Source organism: Bidens hawaiensis, unplaced genomic scaffold (genome assembly GCF_021521415.1).
Source record: "Bidens hawaiensis isolate Kalapana, Puna unplaced genomic scaffold, B.hawaiensis_p1.1 tig00012550_1, whole genome shotgun sequence".
In the NCBI taxonomy this organism is placed as follows: Eukaryota; Viridiplantae; Streptophyta; class Magnoliopsida; order Asterales; family Asteraceae; genus Bidens; species Bidens hawaiensis.
In genome coordinates, this window is record NW_027492026.1 from 482,300 (window position 1) to 504,155 (window position 21,856).

At 33.7% G+C, this 21,856-nt stretch overlaps 1 pseudogene across 1 annotated transcript; it reads left to right on the plus strand.

The window, feature by feature from the left end:
- Window positions 1-11,388: 11,388 nt before the first annotated feature.
- Window positions 11,389-21,445, plus strand: LOC143541317 (phytyl ester synthase 1, chloroplastic-like; annotated as a pseudogene). The gene is made up of 13 exons (XR_013136741.1): window positions 11,389-11,800; window positions 12,464-12,515; window positions 12,583-12,638; window positions 12,734-12,892; window positions 12,974-13,078; window positions 14,219-14,319; window positions 14,452-14,573; window positions 14,873-14,981; window positions 15,109-15,239; window positions 17,756-18,149; window positions 19,727-19,840; window positions 20,245-20,330; window positions 21,043-21,445. The product of XR_013136741.1 is annotated as a phytyl ester synthase 1, chloroplastic-like (transcript).
- Window positions 21,446-21,856: the final 411 nt, after the last annotated feature.

The following is a 21,856-nucleotide window of genomic DNA, read 5'->3' on the forward strand; positions in this document are numbered from 1 at the left end:
AATCATACAATTCCATGAAACTTATGAAATGAGCACATAAGGGTTCTTTACACTCGATGCAATGGACCTGAGTGTAAAGAACATACGAAGGTCCTTTCCAGTTGGGGCTACTAACATACTTGGATATGAGGTCCCTTTTCCACTCGATACAAATGGACCTGAGTGCAAAGGGGGGCGTATGATCATACTTATTGAGGCAACCACTGAGCAAGTAATTCTGAGCAAGTAATCAAGTAAACACACAAGTCCATGTAATGAATTGTAGTTTTGTATATGACTCAATAAGTCATTGAGTACATAGGATACATATGCTACCCCTAAAAAGTAAAATCGTTAAAAAGGGGGTGTGAGAAACTCACCTCGAGATCGAAGATAAACTTGTAATAAAAGCCGAAATCATAATAATGAAACCGAAGCAACCGAAAGTGCGTTAAAGAATCCGAAGCGATTGAACTTCTCAAACTATAATTAAAATGCAAAGAAAATCAAGAATAGCTACCGGGATTTAGTGAACTTTCATTTTAGATATGTTGCACTATTTTAATATGTATTAATATTATTTTAAATTTTAACGGTTTACATAACTTTAATATTATAATTTTAATGCCAATGAGAGAGTTACGATATTTCATTGTATGGATTTTAAATAGAGATTTTACCTCGAATAATTATAACTATGTTATGGGATTATTATGAATTAGATAATTAACGAAATATAAACTAATAAATTTTATTATGATATTTTATGTTTTAACGGAATTTTAGCGGTCAACTAATATTTTAATAACGTTTGGCTAATAACCTAGCATTGATATGGGTAATAAGATATTTGCATTAAAGTCTTGCTAGTTAAAGCTAGTTTTAAACGAATTATGAATTACAAGTTGAATAATAAAGCATTAACGTATGAATTAAAATTAGCGGTTTAACGAGTTTGAAAATTGGTTTCGTATGGAAACAAAAGTGAAATATAATTTATAAAAAAAATTATGTAAGTTAAAAATTATTTATATTGGATTTATTATGATTTCTAATTAATTTATTAAATATTAATTAGTTTTAATTAATTAAGATAAAGTTAAATTAAAATTAAGAAAATATCATAAAAATAAATGAGCTGACCCGGGTTTGAACCCGGTCTCTCATCCCGAACACACATACCCCAACCAGTTGGTCTAGGAAGACCATTTGAAAGTATTACAGAACGAAAAATATAAATGCATAAGCAGATGTTCATCTTCTTCACTTGGAAAACCCTAGGTTTCTAATCCGTTAATTTATTCAATGTTAGATAAAATTAGGTTGGGGGTTTCATTCAACATTGAAAAAGGATCATAATACACATTATAATTACCTGGTATGGTTTCTTTTTGTCGACGAACAACGCTTGCCAGAAAACGAGACTTGATGGAGAATTACGGGTTTAGGAAGTGTATTAGATGAAAAGAATGATTGGGATGAGTTTAGTCGTTGCTTAGGGTCATATTTATAAGTCCAATTGGAGCGTAATAGGATTAATTGGTGTAATTTGCGTTTGGACGTTTCCGGCGAGTTTCGCGGATCAATTTAATAATATTAGGCCGTTAAAACGCAATTAAACTGTTGATTGAAGTTAGTTATTTGTGTCCCAGTCCGTTATACTAATTAAGAGGGTCAAACGGCGAGTTTTTGGGTTGTTTACACGTCGTCGGAGCCGCGCCGGAGTTTATACCGATATTACGGGATTAAGGGGCGGCTGGGTTGGGCTTTTGAATAAATTAATATAATTTAAATACTATTTTCATTATGCCCCCCTTAACTTTTAAAGAATCTTTAAATCAAAAGTAAAGTATATTTATATTAATGACCTTGAACTTTGAGAAGGTTATAATTAATGGAGTAAGTTGTGTTACTTGGATATTTAGATATTATACCCGTATAGTTCGGGTATCATTTAAGTATTAATTTCCGAAGTTTTATTAGTTGATCGAAAATTAGAAAAAAATGAATGAGTAATGAACTCGAATCCTCGGGAATATTTTATTAATGATAAATAATAAATGAAATACATCGAACGACAAAACGGGTCAACTACAAATCCAATTACAAAAAACAATTGACAATTGTTAGAAGAGTACGTACAACGAAAATTAATTAATATATATATATATAAACAAAACCGAAAATTTTAAAATGGGTCGGGTTTTCGGGTTTAAAAAGTTACGAATGTTACACAAATAAACTTAAGGTCTAAAGCTAGATCATAGATCTAGTTAATTATAGAATGTTATTTTCGTACTATAGGTCTGAGATAAAGATCATACATGTGTTGGTGAGTAATCTTGAAATCAACAAAAGGTGAATACGTCCAAACCTTTTTATAATGTGAAATGTTTTATGATGTGAATACATCTATGTACTGTGCTTTTGAAAAGATATTTACTCTTATAAATTATGGACTGTTATCCATATGTAAAGAGTTATGAAAGTATTTGCATGAGGGTTGGTTCAAATCCGCTAAAACGTTTTGATGCAAGTTAGTACTAAACACTCAGGCTAAAATACACATGTGTCTGGATCCTTACATATATGTACTGTAGTGGGCACACTACAGACATGCTGACCATGAGGCAAGTGACTGTCTCTAGGGCGAGTGAAGTCCGATTATGTGGTTTGTGCGTATGTTTAGTTCCGATGAGATGGGATTGAGACCCACTGAGTCGTTGAACACTATTGGTGTTGTGTCATTACGAATTGTGAAAGTGTTTTATTGAGTCAGCGTATTCACCAGCATATAGCTGACGTATTTTCAAACTGTTTTCAGGTAACCAAGAATAAGATATAGAGAAGGATATGCCAGTGGAGATAGAGGATCACTAGTCATAGAATGCAACTGGTGGCTCAGCTAATTTTGTAATGAAGCATATATATTAAACTTGTTTTTTTTAACAAGTAATTTTGTAAAACATACAAGGGTGTTTAATTCCCTTTGTAATGAAAGTAAATATTTTTAAATTGACGTTTTCCGCTGCAAACTTTGATAAATTGACAAAAGTGGTACCAACTGTGACTCACACGCATAGGCCCGAAGGAGGGGTGTGACATGCCCCGGTCTTTAAACTTTGTGCGGCACTTAAAAGAAAACGCGATAGGATGGTGTGAATGACATCCTTTAGCAAATGCAAAAACACGGCCTCAAATCCAATTGACTTGACAAGCGAAACCGAAGGTATTTAGTGTTTACTATAACGTATGTGTAGTTGCAACAAACAATTTGTTTTTGAGATAATTTGTTGATATTCTATGATTTAAGGTGGACAAGATGCAAGAAATGAATCTGTAATAAAAAGGAAGGAGCAAGTGGTTAATAGCACACTCGTTCAGCAATCTGAAGAATAGTCAATCCAAAAAGATGTAGAAACTGGAGAATTAAATCAACACAAGACGAGATTGTGTTAAACCAGCACATTCATTAACAACACGATGTACATGAGATTGAAGAATAACACCTTGAATGTTGAACGAATGATGAACAATAACAAAGATGTAGATGCTTTGATTTTTGATACTGTTGTTTAATTGGTGCATGAAAATAAGAATTAACAACAATAAATTCAGTTAAATAGAAATAGAAACGGATCAATTAAGTCTTCCATGTAAATAGGATATTGGATAAGAATTACCATAATACCCTTTTAAGTTAATTTCTTAACTGAATTATTATTGGTTCCTATCATTCTCACAAAAAATATGTTTTCTATTTGATCCTACCTCATTATAATGTTGTTTTATTCAAATGAATTTCGGGTCAATTTATGGACCAAACCAACACTTTTCACGTGAGATTAAAAGTAGATTTTTAATCTAAAGCATAGTCGGTTCCAATCATTATTATATACAATAAAATATTGAATTCTCAATGAAAGCAAATATAGAAACATCATTATCAAAAACATATCAATGGTAGCTAACAATAGAGAACACCTTTTTAAAAATAAAACTTAAGAACTAATAAAGAGTTTGTAAAAACTCGACAAAAATATATATTTCTTTGGAAAATAAATTGCCATTTCTTTTATTATGAGTTATAAGGTTACCTTTTAAATAAAAAAAAAGTTAATCACGATATTTGACATATTACGTAATTATAATAGTGCTATATTACATTTATGTACTACAACAATACCTTATGGGGACACCTTTGGTGTGGTCGAGTGAAGAGGGAGAGAACGAAGTGGGGAGCCCGAATTCATTCACCCAAGTCACCAGTATAAGGGATTCAAACATGATCATATTGATCTTCATCAATTTTAAGGGTTACAGATATGTAATTTTCCATCTTTGTGTTAAATGTTGGCGGGCGGAGACGGTGGCGACTAGCGTTATGTTGACCTATGATGATGACTGATAGTTGATGTGTGGCATGAGTCAGTTGGTGGTGGTGGTGTTCAGGTTGAGGTTACCGGCAAAATACGTGATTTTTCCTGCCAAAATTGTCACAACCCAACCTAAGGCGGAAATGCCGGGGCGTAAGCTGATTGTTCATAGCTCAAAGGTACTATCATGAATATAAATAACAATATCTATTAAGTTAATTATTTCATTTAAAGTGCACACAATATCCAATACATAAACAAATAATCCAAACAAAACAAATATAACCCAAACAAAAATTAAAGATAAATTGTCTTCATTAAACCCTAAGGTCTTTACTAAGTGTCCAAAACTTCAATCTTAAAGTCAATCGATAACCTGTATATGTGTAGAAAATACAATAGAGTTTGTCAACATAAAGTTGAGTAAGATTATCATCAGTTTTGCAATGATATAATAATAATATATGAAATAAGAAAAACGTATTAGGTTGCGGTAAATAAATCAAACCATGAGCAAATAAGGTGTCAATTGGCCATTGCCAAGCGAATCTGGAGTTAGTAAATCAACCATGAGCAAGTAATAAGACCGTTACCAAGCGAATCGGGTGTTGGTCAATAGTATGTTCATAATATGAATGTGAATATGTTGGACCTCTCTGAATGCGTTAAAGTAAACAAGTAAGCATGTAGCAAGTATACTTGATAGTTCACACACAATTACACGTTTGCTATTTTGTGATGTATAGATAATACGAAATACATATAATACGCATATGTCCCCAAAACTTTGTGAAAATTTAGTAAAATAGGGGATTGATAAAACTCACCTTAAATTGAAGGCAAGTGAATAAATATAATGATAAACGAGTTAATAATTAAGCAAGTCGTCCACTAACGCGTAGAACGAAACAAACCAACTGAATGTGAAACTTTAAGATAAGAAAATATGAATAAAAAAAAAACTCAATGCCACTGGAATCGTTCCAAACGGATGCTTAGAACTCCGGTTATGCTAAATTAAAGATTTGAGCGAGTCGGTACTGACCAGAATCCGAACAACGAGTTGGAAGTCGGGTTTTGGTCAGTAGCCTTAAAATTTCGTTACAAGAATAAAAGTCTTCTGGACCGAACGTCGGTTCTGACCAGAAGTGTTAAGAAATCAATTGGTCAAAGTTGTTGACCAATATGCCCTTAAACGGGTCGGAGATCAATTGACCACTGAAACTCCCTCAATCGGAAAAATTGATTGAGGGCTTTTGTTCTACAGATAAAAATCTACAATATTGAAGAAGATAACTTACCCGAACGATGAATGAAACAAGAGATAATCGAGGTCAAAGGTCTTGAAGCTTGAAAGTCAACGAAAGCTTGAAGAACTTGAAGAAATTGAAAAAAACGACAATGGGGGAAGAAGAATTTCATGGATTACAGGTATGGCGGGCTGGTATTGAAGTAAAATTTAGGATTTTATGATATGACTTGTTTAAATATTAAGGGTTAAGACTTGTTTATTAGGAAATAACTATTTTAGGAAACCGAATAATCAATAAATGATAGAATCAGGTATAATAACATAGAGATTTCGACTTGGACAACAAGAAAACGTCTTGGGATCTGTAATAACATTTCTTGGAGTTTAAGTTTCGTTAATTTAATCAAAAATAGGGAAGAATTGGCAAAATTAGTCACTGTAGTTCCCTAAAATGCGATTTTTGTCGTTTTAAGCAATTTTAAAGGTTGTTAAGGATTATTTGGCATGATTAAAAGCTATGAAATTATAAAAAAAGTTAAACCAAGTTTAATATCAATAAATACAAGTTTTAAATAGTTCGAAAGATCCGAATTACATTCTCAAATCGGACACGTATAAGTATGTATGTGAATGAAATGTATGTTGCCTGATTAACTAGAACTCACTCAGCGTAGCTGACTTTATATTTTGAGGGAGACACATGACATTGGAATGAAGAGGCTAGCATCTTGAGAAGAAATGTTATGACGTTTTATGTTATGTTTAAGACAAGTTTATATTATGTTAAGACAAGATTTAATGTTTTGTAATGAATGGCTGATGTTTTATATTCCGCGAAAAGTTTTAATTCACTCTGATATATATAGAACTGTGTTTACGAGTAAATCCAACACCCAATGGAGGCACCAGGATCGGGGCCTTACAACAACTCTTATGTGAAACCATAAATAATAATGGCAATTGCGATAGATAAATCATAAATAAATGAGACTCTTTCTAATAGACAAAAATTACCAAATTACAAGGAGGAGCGTATGATCATACTTATTAAGGATGAGGATGAGGCTAACCAACAAAAGCAATAAACATTTAGCAATTAATCATATGACGCATAAAACACACAATCGAGCAATTATTCTAAGTAACACAGAAACTAGAATTTGTGGTTTGAGGATCCAAGTCTTAAATCATTTTTGTTTGAGTAAGTATGCGAGCTACCCCCAAAGTATAAAAGCGAAAACGAAGATGAAATTACTTACTTAGAAAATAATGTTGCCGATGAAGAAAACTTTGAATAGTAATAATCTTCAAGAAAGCGAGCCGATGGTTTAATGTGCATGTCCTAGATTGAAAGACCTTGAGTTAATAATGAGTCTTAAAGATGAGATATAAATGGTATAAAAGCTCATAAAAACAAGGCTTGGGTTTTCGGGAGTTTAATTTATATTTTACAAAATGCGGTTAAATAAAGTAAGAATAAAATTTGTAACATCCCATATCGGTTGGGGAGGAGAACAAAGCCTTCTTTATAAAGAGGTGGATACCTTCCCTACTATAACGCCTTTTGGGCGCTTAATGGTAGTGGATGAGAGGAGACACAGTTAAGCGTGTTTAGGTGGGAGTAGTATCAAGATAGGTGACCTCCTGAGAAGTCCCCACCTAGGCAACCAAAAACAAATCCATGAGGCGATGGTGGTATGTCTCAGCCAAAGCGGACAATATTATTGTGTGACGTAGCTGGCTGTTACAGATGGTATTTGAACCAGGGCCGAAACGATGGCGTCAAGTCCCGCGAGGACACTGGACCCTAAGGGGGGTGATTTGTGACATTTCACATCGGTTGGGGAGGAGAACAAAGCCTTCTTTATAAGGAGGTGAGTATCTTCCCCCATAACGCGTTTTCGGCGCTTAATGGTAGTGGATGAGAGGAGAACTCCACAGTTAAGCGTGCTTAGGTGGGAGTAGTATCAGGATGGGTGACCATTTGGGAAGTTTCCACCCGGGCAACCAAAAGCAAATCCGTGAGGCGATGGTGGTATGTCCTAGCCAAAGAGGAAAACATTATGGTGGGCGGTAGCTGTGCTGTTACAATGAAATGTGGTTTACATGAAACGAGGCCTTTGATGTTTAGTTTTACTCAACCTTTTAAGTTTTACATAGGGGAGTTGGTTTAGTGCTAGTGTGCACAATCCTGCTAATGTAAACATCAAGATCTGATTTTAAGATTTGTTCGGTTTAGTTGGTTCGAGACTTGATAAAGTAGAAAATCTACATCCAACTTACCAAACATTTTAAATATATGACTAACTTCAATAAAATCAGTAGCTTAAACAAGTTTGAGATTTTTATCAATTAAAGTCCCAAACTAGGGTTTAAGCGAGTGTAAGTCGGCCCGATCTCGGTACAAAATGAAGTTTAATTCCGCCACATCATAATTTTAGAAATATAAATAACATAAAGTGAAACATGAGCTAAAAAGTCTTGGAAAGATTTTTGGTGTCTAGCTCGTTAAGATGAGTAGCTCGAATTTTACTCGATTTTTACCCGAAACTGGTTTAAGCCAATTTTTGTTCTAACACTTTCAAAATCTTAAGTAACATGAGTCTATAAAATAAAACATAACTAAATAGATAAGTTGAACTTTTGGTGGTTTGAACATTAACTAACTTGTTAAAACAAGTGTTCGGTTTTACTCGGTTTTTACCCGAAACTTGGGTTCAAGCCAAGTTTTGTTCTACACTTCCATATCAACCATATAATGATTAAAATATGAAGAAAAACTCAGGTCTAAAGTGTTTGATGCAACGTAGTTGCTTAAAAGTTAATTAAAGTGCTTAAACGAGTGTTAAGTTTGGTCGGTTGTTGATCGGTATGAAACCGAGGATGGTTACCACATGTCCAACATCATAGAATTAAAATATAAAGAAAAACTTAGATCTAGAATGCTTCATACAATATGGTTGCTTAAAAGTTAATTAAAATGTTTAAATGAGTGTTCGGTTTGGTTCGGTCCTTGACTCGGTATGAGACCGAGGATGGTTACCACATATCCAAAATCATAGAACTAAAATAATGTAAAATTTACAGATCTAAACTCAAACAATAAAGTTAAGCGAGTAAACTTCCTGAAACGACCCAAATGAGCCTAAAATTCATAAATACGTGTTTGAAGGTCCAAAAACCTTAAAAAAAGATGAGATGGTTTTCTTAACATAAATTAACTTAAAGCAACTGAAAATATCAAAAATATATACCCGAAAAAAATTGAAATGCAAGAATTGGTTCTGTTGACTTTTAAAGTCAAACTTAAGCAAAACTAGCTAGAACAACTTGCAAGATCAAACACTTTGAAAGAAGAAGATGAAAATGAGCAGGAATAAAATAGACGAGATAGTGGGGTATTTATGGGGGAGGATAAGGGTTTGAGGGGTTGGATAAAACTTTTATCCAATGGATAACTAGTACTAGTGTTTTGAAACCCGGATCGGACCGGCCGGACCGGTCAGACCGGGACCCACTTGGCATACTGGTTCGGGTTGCAGTATTAGCCCGTTTTCTAAAAACCCAGCCGGTTTTTCCGGCTGGCGGTCGGACCGGACTCGGTGACCCGCTGGGTGAACCGATAAATACACTTTTTTTTGAAGTTTTAATCAAAAATATAATCAGTATCCATCTAAAATCTATCCATAACCCTGGTGACCTAGGTTCTGTGTTGATAATGGCAACAGTTAGAGCATGTACACAGAAGAAAGATGAAAAGAAATTCTAGCAACGGCGGCGGTATGTCGCTTGGTGTGTTGCTGCTTGTCTGCTGCTGTCTAGCTGACGTAGAAAGAGATCAAAGAATATATAAGGCAGGACTAGGGTTAAGTGGTTATAAGTGGTAATTGGTAAATGGGCATTTAGTTAGTTTTGGGCTTTTTTAATAAAGCCCACATAAGAATTATTTAAAATATGCCATTTTGGCTCTTATCACATGCTCAGTAAGAATTATTTAACATAAATTCATAAATATTATTTAATATTTACTTCTCACTAAGTTTAAATTATATAATTAGTTAATTATATATATATATATATATATATATATATATATGATGTCATTCAGGTTAATGTCCGGTCCGACCTCTCGGCTCAGTCAAACCTGTGACCTGGTAAGACGTCCAGATCGATGCCCGGTCCGGGTCTGAAAACATTGACTAGTAAACTTTGATGCTTTATTTAAAAATGAGTTTTGATTTAAATAAATTAGGTATATTGGTTTTTATTAATCCCAACGATTGCCTTTTGGTCACTGTCGGTCCCAACTAATGAATTGACTACTGATGGTCTTTAACGCATTTGTTCTAATGGTCCGCGACTAACAGAATTCTAACGCCATTAATTTCAGGTCGTCGGAAAAACGTTTTTTACAGAAAAGTCAAATTTGTTGCCGGAAAACACCACCTGAACACCAGAACACTGCTAATCAACTACCACAACTTGAGCAACATCAACCAATTCTGACGATGGTTCTCGGGTTTTCGGCGACCTCAATAATTGGGGCTTTTACTAGAAAAATGTTTCTAAAGGTCCAATACAAAGTTGCCAAGATGTTTGGGACGAAAATGTTGAGTTTTCGGTAAAAAATGGGTTTTCCGGCCAAAAACGTTTTTCCAGCGACCTGAAACTAACGACGTTAGGATTCTGTTAGTCATGGATCGTTAGAAACAAATATGTTAAAAGTTGGGACCGTCAGCAGCTAATTTGTTAGTTGGGGTCGGTAGTGACCAAAAAACGATAGTTGGGATTAATAAAAACCAATATAGTGATAAACCAATAAATTATAACCAGAGATAAAAACATGTTTGGAGGGTTATAGAATAATTGTGGGTTAAGTCTTGGTTGATTTGGATGGTTACAACACGAGTTTGGGCCTTAAACGAATCAAAAAATGTAAAAAAAAAACTGTTTTTTCGCTAAAACAAACTGTGGTCTGCTGCGCAACAGACTGAGGCCAGCCCTACTTGTCACATGAGGTGGGGCTCTCGGCCAAACTTTGCTTTAGGTCGTTTTGAGCATAAAATAAGCGTTTTAAACACCGTTAAAGACTTTGTAATGAAACAAAAATATGAAACATGATTATAACATAAAATTCATTGTTTTATTAATATCTAGTAATCCGAAAGCCAAAACGAGCGGGTTTACAATACAAAACAAATGTAAATGTGAACCGAAAATCACGAATGTAAAAATAAACTAAGTCATGTTTTAGTCGACATCATCCATTTTTGGCCCCTTAACTTTAATAATAATAATAATATAATTTGAGTAAGGAAACTAATGGGTAGATTAGCGCTTCAAATCAAAGGGTGGTAACCGCCGTGCTACAGTATCCATTCAGTTGTTTATCTTTTTCCACCGGCTGGCTTCTCATTTCGTGGCACAATTACGAACAGCAAAACAAAACTAATCAATCTCATCCTGCAGTTATAACATCCAAATACTCCAAAACTAACGGCCACAAATCGTCCACATCACTTAATTTGAACTTAACTGCATTTGATTTCAGCTCCATTAATACACCATTCTATTTCCGCGATTACATCTCTACCACTTTCCTTGTTATTAATAACTACTTGGTTATTTTTAGCATTCCTAGGCCCCACACACTTCCTATTTCCCGTTTCGATTCGAAATACATCGCATTCTGATGTTTTACTCGCTCCAATTTGGTTATACAAATATTATTATTATTATTAGGTTTTCATGATTCTTCACAGTTTGTAAGAGTTTGGAGTCATGCTAGTTAAAGCTACACCTTCAATTGTGAAACTGTCACCGTGTTCAGGCTTCAGATCATCTTATAAACAATCAGTAGGTGGTTATAAGCACCGGTCGAATCGAGTTTCGGTTAGGTGCGTTGCCGATTCGGCTATTGTGAATGGTGTGTCTTCAGTTTTTGAGGTTGAGAAGAGGGAGGTGATTGGTGGTTCTAGTGGTGGTGTTGTTGATGGTAACAGTAGATGTGAACTGGAGAAACTTGAGCCGCTGTGGGACGATGGTTACGGGACTCAGAGTGTCAAGGATTATCTTGATTTGGCTAAGGAGATTATTAAGCCGGATGGCGGGCCGCCAAGGTGGTTTTGCCCTGTGGTTTTGGATGGGAGTGACCGTCCGTTACCGGATTCACCCGTTCTTCTGTTTTTGCCTGGTAGTTTTGTTTGATATTGGAGCTTTTTATGCTGATTGTTTACATTACATATCCTAATAGGGTTTATTGTTATATTATAACCATGGGGAAAGTTAACGTTAAAATTAAATTAACGTGCTAACTGTGAGAATCAAGTAGTGTAATTATATTTACAAGTAGTGTAATTACACTATGCTGTAATTACACTATGTTGTATATATAATTACACTACTTGACTCTCACAGTTATCAGACTATTTTAATTTGTATTTGATCCAAACCCATATAACCATAGTTAGAAGACATGATTTCATTAGGTTTTATTGTAATTATTCTCATTGTAGCCCTATAAATAGTTGATTAATAAGACACAATAACTTTACTATGTTTACATTATATCTAGTATATTTTTGTTGTAAATGTGTTATACATGCCATAAATAGTTGATTAATAAGACACAATACCTTTACTATGTTCACATTATATCTAGTATACGTTTACAAAATGTTATGATGTTTCTTGGTTGTATATAATACTATGATGAAATGATGATATCTTGTTCTTTGTCACTTAGAATTAGTTTTATAAAAATTCTTGATTTCGTTCTGCAATGTATGATTTTACATACTTAACACACATTATAAGACAAATCTCTGATTTATTTAAATTTGATGTTTTTGTTTAGGGATGGATGGGCTTGGACTGGGCCTCATTTTGCACCAAAAGTCTCTTAGAAAGTGAGTCAACTCATTTCTTATTATCAATGTACTAGCTATACATGTTTAATAACTATTTTAATTGCAGGGTTTTTGAAGTTCGATGCATGCACATCCCTGTTTATGATCGAACACCATTTATAGGTTTCATGTTTTCTGGTTTATATCTATAGTTTTTTATTTTCTCAGGTCTATTATGCTATAATACTTAAATTATATCCTTCACTTTGTATGTGAAGATTTGGTGGCATTTGTGGAGGAAACCTTGAAGTTTGAGCATGCTTTATATCCAAGTAGGCCTATATATCTGGTTGGTGATTCTTTTGGAGGGTCTTTAGCTCTTGCAGTTGCTGCACGTAATCCTGGGATTGATCTAGTAGTTATACTGTCAAATCCAGGTTACTTAAAACACAAGTTATTTTGTTGAACTTGCTTGATAAGTGTTTATAGTAACAACATGTTTTAATTATCCATTTCAGCAACTTCATTTGACAGGACACCATTGAAGCCTATACTTCCTGTCTTGGAGGGCATACCTGATTCACTTACTGGGACAATACCTTATCTTCTTAGCTTTGTAATGGGTATATCATCTGTTTATATAAAATGCTAAATTTGATACTTTTACCTACACTATAACCAGTACATGTTTGACTGGTCAAATGTAACTCATGTCCAACCTTATTCCTTACAAATAAGCCTGCAAATGAACCGAACAAACACGCATGGAGAATGTTATGTTCGTATGCTTAACATTAAACAACCGAACGCGGTTATCTTGTTCGTGTTCGTTCGTTAAGAAAATGAGTGTGTTTGTGTTCGCTAATCGTATAAACGAACGGTTCACGAACGTAAAAGAATGAAGATAACTAAACATAGATGAAAGAACATAAGTTGCATAACTCAGCAAACACCAAATAAAAATAAACAAGAAAAAAATCTGTTGGGACTAAAAATTTATTAAAACTAGAACACATTGTGATGAGAATCATAATATTAGACTAAATTGTAATGGTCCCTAAATATGTAAATGAACAAACTTAAACAAATATAAACGAATGAACATAAATGAACAAAATGTGAACATAAATGAATGAGTAAGACATTCGTTCATGTTCATTTATTTGATTAATAAACGAACCTTTCGTCGAACGGTTCACGAACAGTTCATTGAACGTTTGGTTCGTTTACATGCCTACTTACAATTATCTATTGTGATACCTGTTTTTTTTTTTATATAAGTCAGGTAAGTGGTAACCCATACCTAGTTGAAGTTAGAAATTAGGTTATTTATCCCTAGAATTAAATTTTAGAACCAGCATACATAATACATTGAAACTATTTACATATCTTGTTGAAGTTGGAATTTAGTTTATTTATCCCTGAAATCAAGTTAACCAACTTTAAATTTTACTACTTCAAAGTTGATATGTGTGAAGAGGAGTTTACCCTCTTCTTTCAAAATAATCTACGAGTAGATTTTTAAGTGCTTTCGATTACATGCATGTGGATGCATGTATATGTGTGTGTGTATTTGCACGTATATGTATGAGTGATTTAGTTTTCTAAGCATCCTACTTGTAGTGTAATACTGTAATTGCGAAGTAAATGTTTTACATGTAATTTAGCAATTTAAGCCATTCTCACTGGTTAATTTTCAGTGCAACTACAAGTTTAATGATCAGGATTATCTTTTTTTGTTGTTGTTGTCGTCATCCTACCAGGTGATCCTATAAAAATGGCATCGGTGAATGATGAATACTCAAGTTTTCCAAATCTTGAGAAACTATCTGACAACCTCGTTTCTTTGCTTCCCCGCCTTTCAGTAAGGATTTCTTCATAATTTAGAGTTTTAAACCACTCTTGTTCACACAAATGTTTTAATTGTCACGTATGCTATCTATATTTTGTTAACTTGAAGCCCGTTAATATTTGATTGTGTTTTTTTCAATTTCAGGGATTGTCTGATATTATTCCAAAAGCAACACTTAGTTGGAAGTTAAAGTTACTTAAATCTGCTGCTGCATACACTAATTCTCGTCTCCATGCTGTTAAAGCTGAAGTGCTTCTTCTTGCAAGGTTAGTTACACATCTACACATTATGCTTGCTTAATTAGTCATGTAACTAGCTAAAAGGATAAAGTTGTCATTTTCAAAACTTCACAGAATTTTTGACAAAAGTTAGTGTTAGACCTCAAACATGTTACAAATTGAAAACCACAGATACTAGACTTGTTGCTATTAAATATATACTATATGCAAATTATCAGCTACGCTAATGGTTACTTTTCAAAGTTAGATCACAAACCTGTTATTTTTTCTCCACATGGACCATTTATGTAATTAACTCTATTTTAAATTATGTGTTTACATTTTAGTGGCAAGGATAACATGCTTCCTAGTAGAGATGAAGCTCTGAGGCTTTCAAGAAACTTGCAAAACTGCAGAGTTTGTTTCTTTAAGGATAACGGTCACACTCTTTTACTGGTACTCGTTTGTTGTTCCTCATTATTTATTTCGTCTATTTCTTTATCTAATCATCCTGTGTTTTGGAGCGCACATGCAATTAATAATTTTTTTTATTTTACTTTATTTTATTTTAATTTTTTTTCAGGAAGATGGTATTAATTTGTTAACGATAATTAAAGGCACTTCAAAGTATAGACGGACATGGAAACATGATTTTGTAAAGGACTACCTGCCTCCTAGCATGTCAGAATATAGAAGTGCGCTTCAAGGAAATGGGTAATTTTGCATGCATATGAATTATTTCATTATTATTTATATATAATTATCTTGCTTGAGTAGAATTATGAGTTTGGCATATAGCAAACAGAAAACACAATATATTTACCAATTATTTGAAAGCATAAGTTGTTACAAATTGCTCGACATAGACAGCAAGTTGAGAATCTGCTCATTTTGGTGCTTGTTTGTTTATGTGGTATTAGTGGATTTGTAGTAAGCTAGTTCTTACATAACATACTGCTTCCTATATCACTAGACCAGCAGTACTAAGAAATAGGGGTGAGCATTTAGATTGGACCGACCCGAACCGTGATTTACCCGACCCGGACCGAAACCCGAAAAATCACTCAAATTAGAACCGAAAACCGGTCCGTTTAACTCACTTCGGGTATCGGGTACCATGGGTCTTGGCGGTTCGGGTAACAAAGAAAGACCGAAACCGTTTATCCATTTTAAACTTCAAACAAATGTTAGTTGGGTCTGCATCTTTGAAGGATGCCTGTAGAGAAGTAGGCTTCATCTTCAAGCCAACTGTTAGTATGGAGGAGAGGTAGAAGATTAGGGAGACGGTAGGTCTTAGTTACAGGAGGGTCGTCTTTATTTTCTCAGGCGATAAGAAACTGATAGGAAGGAGAGATGGAGAGAGAAAAACAGAGAGTCATAAATAAGTGGTAAGAGAGCGAGCCATTAATAAACATAATAATGACAAGAGAAATAATCAACAATCATATTTATATTATAATAAATTAACTTTTAAATTATAAGACTTTGTGTACATTAAAAGAAAATTAATAAATTAACCTTTTAAAAACAAAATCTAGAACTTTGTAAGACTTTCACTATTTTACTGACACACGTAATACACATCTTCCAAAGTTATATGCATGCCATGCTTTATTCAAAACTTGTATTTTCTTAATTAAATATCTTTTTAATATTAGAAGTACCTTTATGATTTATCTGATGGATAATGAAAGGATCTTCATATTACTTTTGTATCTCGTTCCCATTTGGTTATAAGATAACATTTTTCTTTCTCTGTTTTTCTCACACACAACTAACTCCGACGTCCATAGATTCAAATACTCAACCACCATAGATTTACTGCCACCGTCCTTGCAAGTTCAACTGCAAATATGAAGTAATCGGAGGCTGATTATTCATCACCCTACCAGGCTTACTTAGGCTCTGACTATATGTTTGGTCGGGCTTGGTTTTTGGACGGTTTTCAGGGTAACCGACCCGAACCCGAAAATGCAAATATATGGGAACCGAAGACCGACCCTATAAAACATATCGGTCCCGGTTTCGGTTAAATTTCGGTCCGGTTTTCGGGTAATTTCGGGTCGGCCCTATTTCTGCACACCCCTAGTAAGAAAGTACTCGAACGCACACGGAACTCTTGCGCCTATTTGCCCGCACACACACATGCACATAATGGCTAAATCACAATGTTGAAATACAAATTAAAACACCTGGGTAGGAATAAAACACCATATTGAAATAAATTAAAAGACGTTGCATAAAATTAAAATAACATTTAAAAAATCGCACCTAGTTCAAAGCATTTAAAAAAAATGTAAACTATTTAAAATTTTAATTTAACAATACCATACTCAAATTAAAGATAAAAGTTCTTGATTTAATGGTTTATTTTTTTAAAAGAAGTATTAATGTGTGAAAAAATTATTAGCGTTTTAAAGAAGACAAAGAACTTGATAAAAGTCAACAATGGTAGGTTACTCCAATATTACTTTTCCATTTCTTTTGATTAAAAAATTCACTTATGTGGCACTCTTAGGTCATCTCAACCCTTGATTTCCTTTGATCAATGGTCCATAACCTTTGTCACACTTTTTACAAAAAAAAAAACCATTTTTATTAGAGGCCGAACTTGTGTGTGTAGAAGAGGTTTCATTGGAAAATTACAAAGTTACGAAACCAAGAAAACTACTACAACCACTCAGTTTTTTTTAATATTATTTCTTTTAATTATAAGATTAGAAATATAAAGAGAAGATTAAAAGAATACAAAAAATATATGTAGCTCACAAAGATAAAACAAATATTATTGAGCTACATATTTTTGTTTATTTTATTTTATTTTGTTTTTTTTAATCCTTTTTATGTTTCTAATCTTATAATAGAAGAAAATGAAAAAATAATAAAAAACAATTGACTGGTTACTAGTAGTTTCTCGTATTTTTTTAGTTTTTCATGAACTCTTCCGTATTTATATATATAAACAACAAAGGCCACAAGCTTTGGTCTGATTTCTATTTTGGGTAACGTGTAACTGAAAGCTTTCAAATAAAAATTGTAAAATATTGGCATTTTAAACTTTTCAATTTAGGCTACATGATTACTGTAAATGAAACCCTTTTTAAAGTTTGAGGCTTTCGTGAGTATAAAACATGTTAGCCAAAACAGAAAAAAGACAGAATCAGACGCCGTGTTCATATATTTTCCATATTAAAAAGAATGAACATACTAATATTAATGCTAAATTTCAGATGGTTCCAGTTTGCTACAAGTCCAGTGATGTTTTCGACTTTAGAAGATGGTAAAATAGTGAGAGAGGCCTTGCTGGTGTTCCAGATGAAGGTCCCATATTATTAGTCGGTTATCACATGCTCTTGGGATTAGAACTTGCGCCACTAATTTTAGAATTTTTAAGAGAAAAAAAACGTCATAGTTCGCGGCATAGCGCACCCCGTACTGTTCACAATGAATTCTAATAATGGCACATTGAATTCTAATAACGGGCTTCAAGAATTTTCATATTTTGATATGATGAAAGTATTTGGTGCCTTACCCGTCACACCAAGCAACTTCTTCAAGTTATTTTCATCCAAGTCGTTTGCGCTACTTTATCCAGGTGGAGCACGTGAGGCTCTTCACCGTAAGGTAAGGTTTGTTGACCCAAAACACTTTTATTCTTTATTTTAAATATTTTCTGCAAATAAATTGTGAGCTATGATTGCTATAATATATGATGATAATATATATTTTTTAATGAAGTGGTCTAGTACTCTAGTAGGTTGTATGATTTATGATTTACAAGTGCATTTGGAGCAAGTTTTAACCCATTTGATCCATATATTGTTTTCTTCTTAGCTTACCTAGTTGACCCCTTGTATCTGTATATTAAAGAGTCAGTGTTAGCTACAGCCTACAGTATCAAACTAAGGCCCAATCTCATCATGTCACGTGGCTGGGTCTTATTTATTTTGGCTTTGCAGTTTCTGTCCTTCCATTTCCTTGATGCCTTGGGTTCTTTGTCGGAGTGATAGCAGTCATGATATGTTTTTGTATTCACGTTTTGATATTCGATTTCGTGGGGTTTATTTCTATTATTATTTTTTCTTTTTTGAGTTTGCAGTTTCTTTCGTTCCATTTCCTTGATGCATTGGGGCTCTGGGTCAGAGTGATAGCCGTCATGATATGTTTTGTATTCGTGTTTGATATTCAAGTCCATGACAGAATTCCCCGCACACCGTGCGTGGGCAACATTCCTAGTTAGAGATTAAGCATAACCATGTTAGACCTGTTTGTAAGCAAGCGGGTGAAAATTGCTACTTATACTAGATCGATGTGGCTTTGAGTTTATTATTCTTATTGACATTTAAGCCAAGCTTTCAAGATCTCAACTTTAGCTTTCTTGTGTACTGGTAATCTGGTATATGATAATTTACTGTTAGATTAGTTATATAATTATCATGTTTAGAAGGTGTCTATGTGTGATATTATTTTCTATACATAGAGCCTCTGTGTAAACCTAGAGACACTTAGAATTTTGATTTGGATTGGAGGGAGTACCGATTTTATTTTCATATTATTTAGAACAAACAAATGAAAAATCAATGGCTTGTTGCAGTCGAATCTACCTTCTCTCTTACTATTGAGTGTAACATCAACGCTCTAATCATGTTTGCTTGTCACGGTTCAAAATTGAAGTTGCTTTATATTTGCTGTCTGGTAATTTTGAATAAGGTCTAGGGGTTATTGAGTACTTTTATATTTGTTTTTTAATTGGTATTGTAAGGGTCAACTGGTTTCATTGTAATGCATCAGTTTTTCAATTAATAAAAGAGTCGACCAATGTTTGCGTTTCCTGTTTTGAATCTATTGTGCCAACACAACCTGCCTATCATTCCTTGTAGCAAATTGTTGCAGTTTGGTGCAAACTACTCATCATTACACCAGCATGTTTACCTTTAATTACTGTTTAATGCAACAATATGCTCACTATATTAAGAAATGGTAAGTTTAAATGGTGAGTAACTGAGTGTAAAGTTGATTTCCTACATTGGTATAACGCTGCAAGGTTGCTGCATGGATAAGCAACGAAAGATTTTATTAGTTTTCTTGGAATAAAGCAGCTTGTTAAATTCGTTGATTATATGATTTATGATGTAATTCTTTTGTCTGTGATAAATACATATATTCAGTTTTATGACTAGCTTTGCTCATCCATTTACTAGGGTGAAGAATACAAATTGTTTTGGCCTGATCAACCAGAATTTGTAAGAATGGCAGCAAAATTTGGTGCTACTGTAGTACCCTTCGGTGCTATTGGAGAAGATGACGTCGCTGAGGTAATCAAGCCCTACTACACACACACACACACACACATTATACGTAAACCTAAGGGCACGTTCATTTCAGAATCAATATTATGCTTCAATAAAGTTGAAGAAAAATGGTTAATTCTTCTTCTCACTTTTTCTTTGATTTTATCTGCTCTCAATTTTATTAAAGAAAGTATAACACTGTGCATGTATATATATTCATTTTGACAAAATGCTATCATGCCATATTTTTTTAAAATAAATCTCAAGCATATTGAAATGCACATGCATTCTATTTTGGCCATTCATAATAAAAGTACAAGGATTAAAGCGGTTCTCAACTTGTTATTGGTTCCGAAATAATAGTTTGTAACATTTTTAAGACCAATTTCTTTCTCATTATGTTTTAATGGTTGCTTTGATTCTTTCAGTTGGTTCTTGATTATGATGATGTAATGAAAATCCCTGTGGTAAATGACTACTTAAGGAAAACAAACGAACAGGGTATCAGACTAAGGTGAATGCCTTCTCTTTTAGTCTGTGTTGTTTATAAACTGCATTTTGACTTTTCAAAACTTCTAAATTGATCGTGATCATGATCGTGCTACTCATTAGCATGACACTTTCATAAACATGTAGCATTTTTTATATTGTTTTAACTTTATTGCCAACTTTTTTCTCTAAACCTTAAATAAACCAAACGAACAGGACATGTTCGTGTTCGTTCGTTTATTTTTAATAGAGCAAACAGTCGAGCACGAACAGTTAAACGAACGGAATTTTGTTTTTCGTGCTTGTTAAAAAATTAGTGTGTTCGTGCTCCTTTATGTTCGTGTGTTAATATTATAAATGAATGGTCCAGGAACATGAACACAAACGAACGAACGTACTTGAACATAGATGAACACCAATTAAAATTTCACGTGAACATCAATATTTCGAGCCTGAAAAATATTAAAACTAGACTAAATTGTAGTGGGTCTAAAAGTTTTATATGAATATATAAATGAACAAACTTAAACACACTAACTAACAAACACAAGAGAGCGTAAATGAGCGAACATAAATGAAAGAATGAGACATGTGTTCATGTTCTTTTGTTTATTAAATAAAAGAATTTTCTGTCAAACAGTTCACTAAACGTTCGGTTCATTCATATGCCTAACAAATTCCATAGTCAAAAGGATAGAGCCTCTACTTTTAAAGTCAAACTTATGTTTTGGTTACAGGACTGAAATGGAAGGAGAAGTTGCTAACCAGGACTTTTACTTTCCGGGCCTGTTGCCGAGGGTACCGGGTCGGTTTTACTATTTATTTGGGAAGCCCATTAGGACCAAAGGGCGGGAAAATATGTTAAAAGATAGAGAAAATGCAAAAGAGCTGTACATGGAAATTAAATCTGAAGTCGAAAAGAGTATGGCGTATTTAATTAAGAAACGAGAGGAGGATCCTTATCGTGGGGTCGTTAATAGGGTCATAAACCAGCCGATTTCAACCCCGGCGCACCAAGTTCCAACATTTGATCCTTGAGCATGTGCATTTTACTTATTTTGCAATCATAACAGAATTTATCTAATATGGTGGAAATTAGAGATAAATTTGATGTAAATCTTACGTATTCCTTGTAGAAATTTATGAGCTCAAACATATTCCTTGTAGTGTTTAAATTTATTATTAAAATAGTTAATTTTTAAAATTTATTTCTTGTAGCGTTTAAAGTCATTATTAAAATACTTAATGGTTCACACGTTTATATTCAAACGATAGAAAAAAGAAAAACCTCTTAATGATTTACGTGTCACACACACACATATATATATATAGGAGTAGGGCTGTGCAACGGTTCAGAACCGCGAGAACTGAACCGGAACTGTTAAATGCTAAATATAAGAACCGGAATCGAACCGTATTTTAACGGTTCCGGTTCGGTTCGGAACCGACTTAAATGGTTCTTGTGTAAACGGTTCTTGCCAGAACCGGTTTTCAATTAAAATTCTAAATATGAAATATTAGGTGTAGGAAAGAAGCGACAACACATAAAAT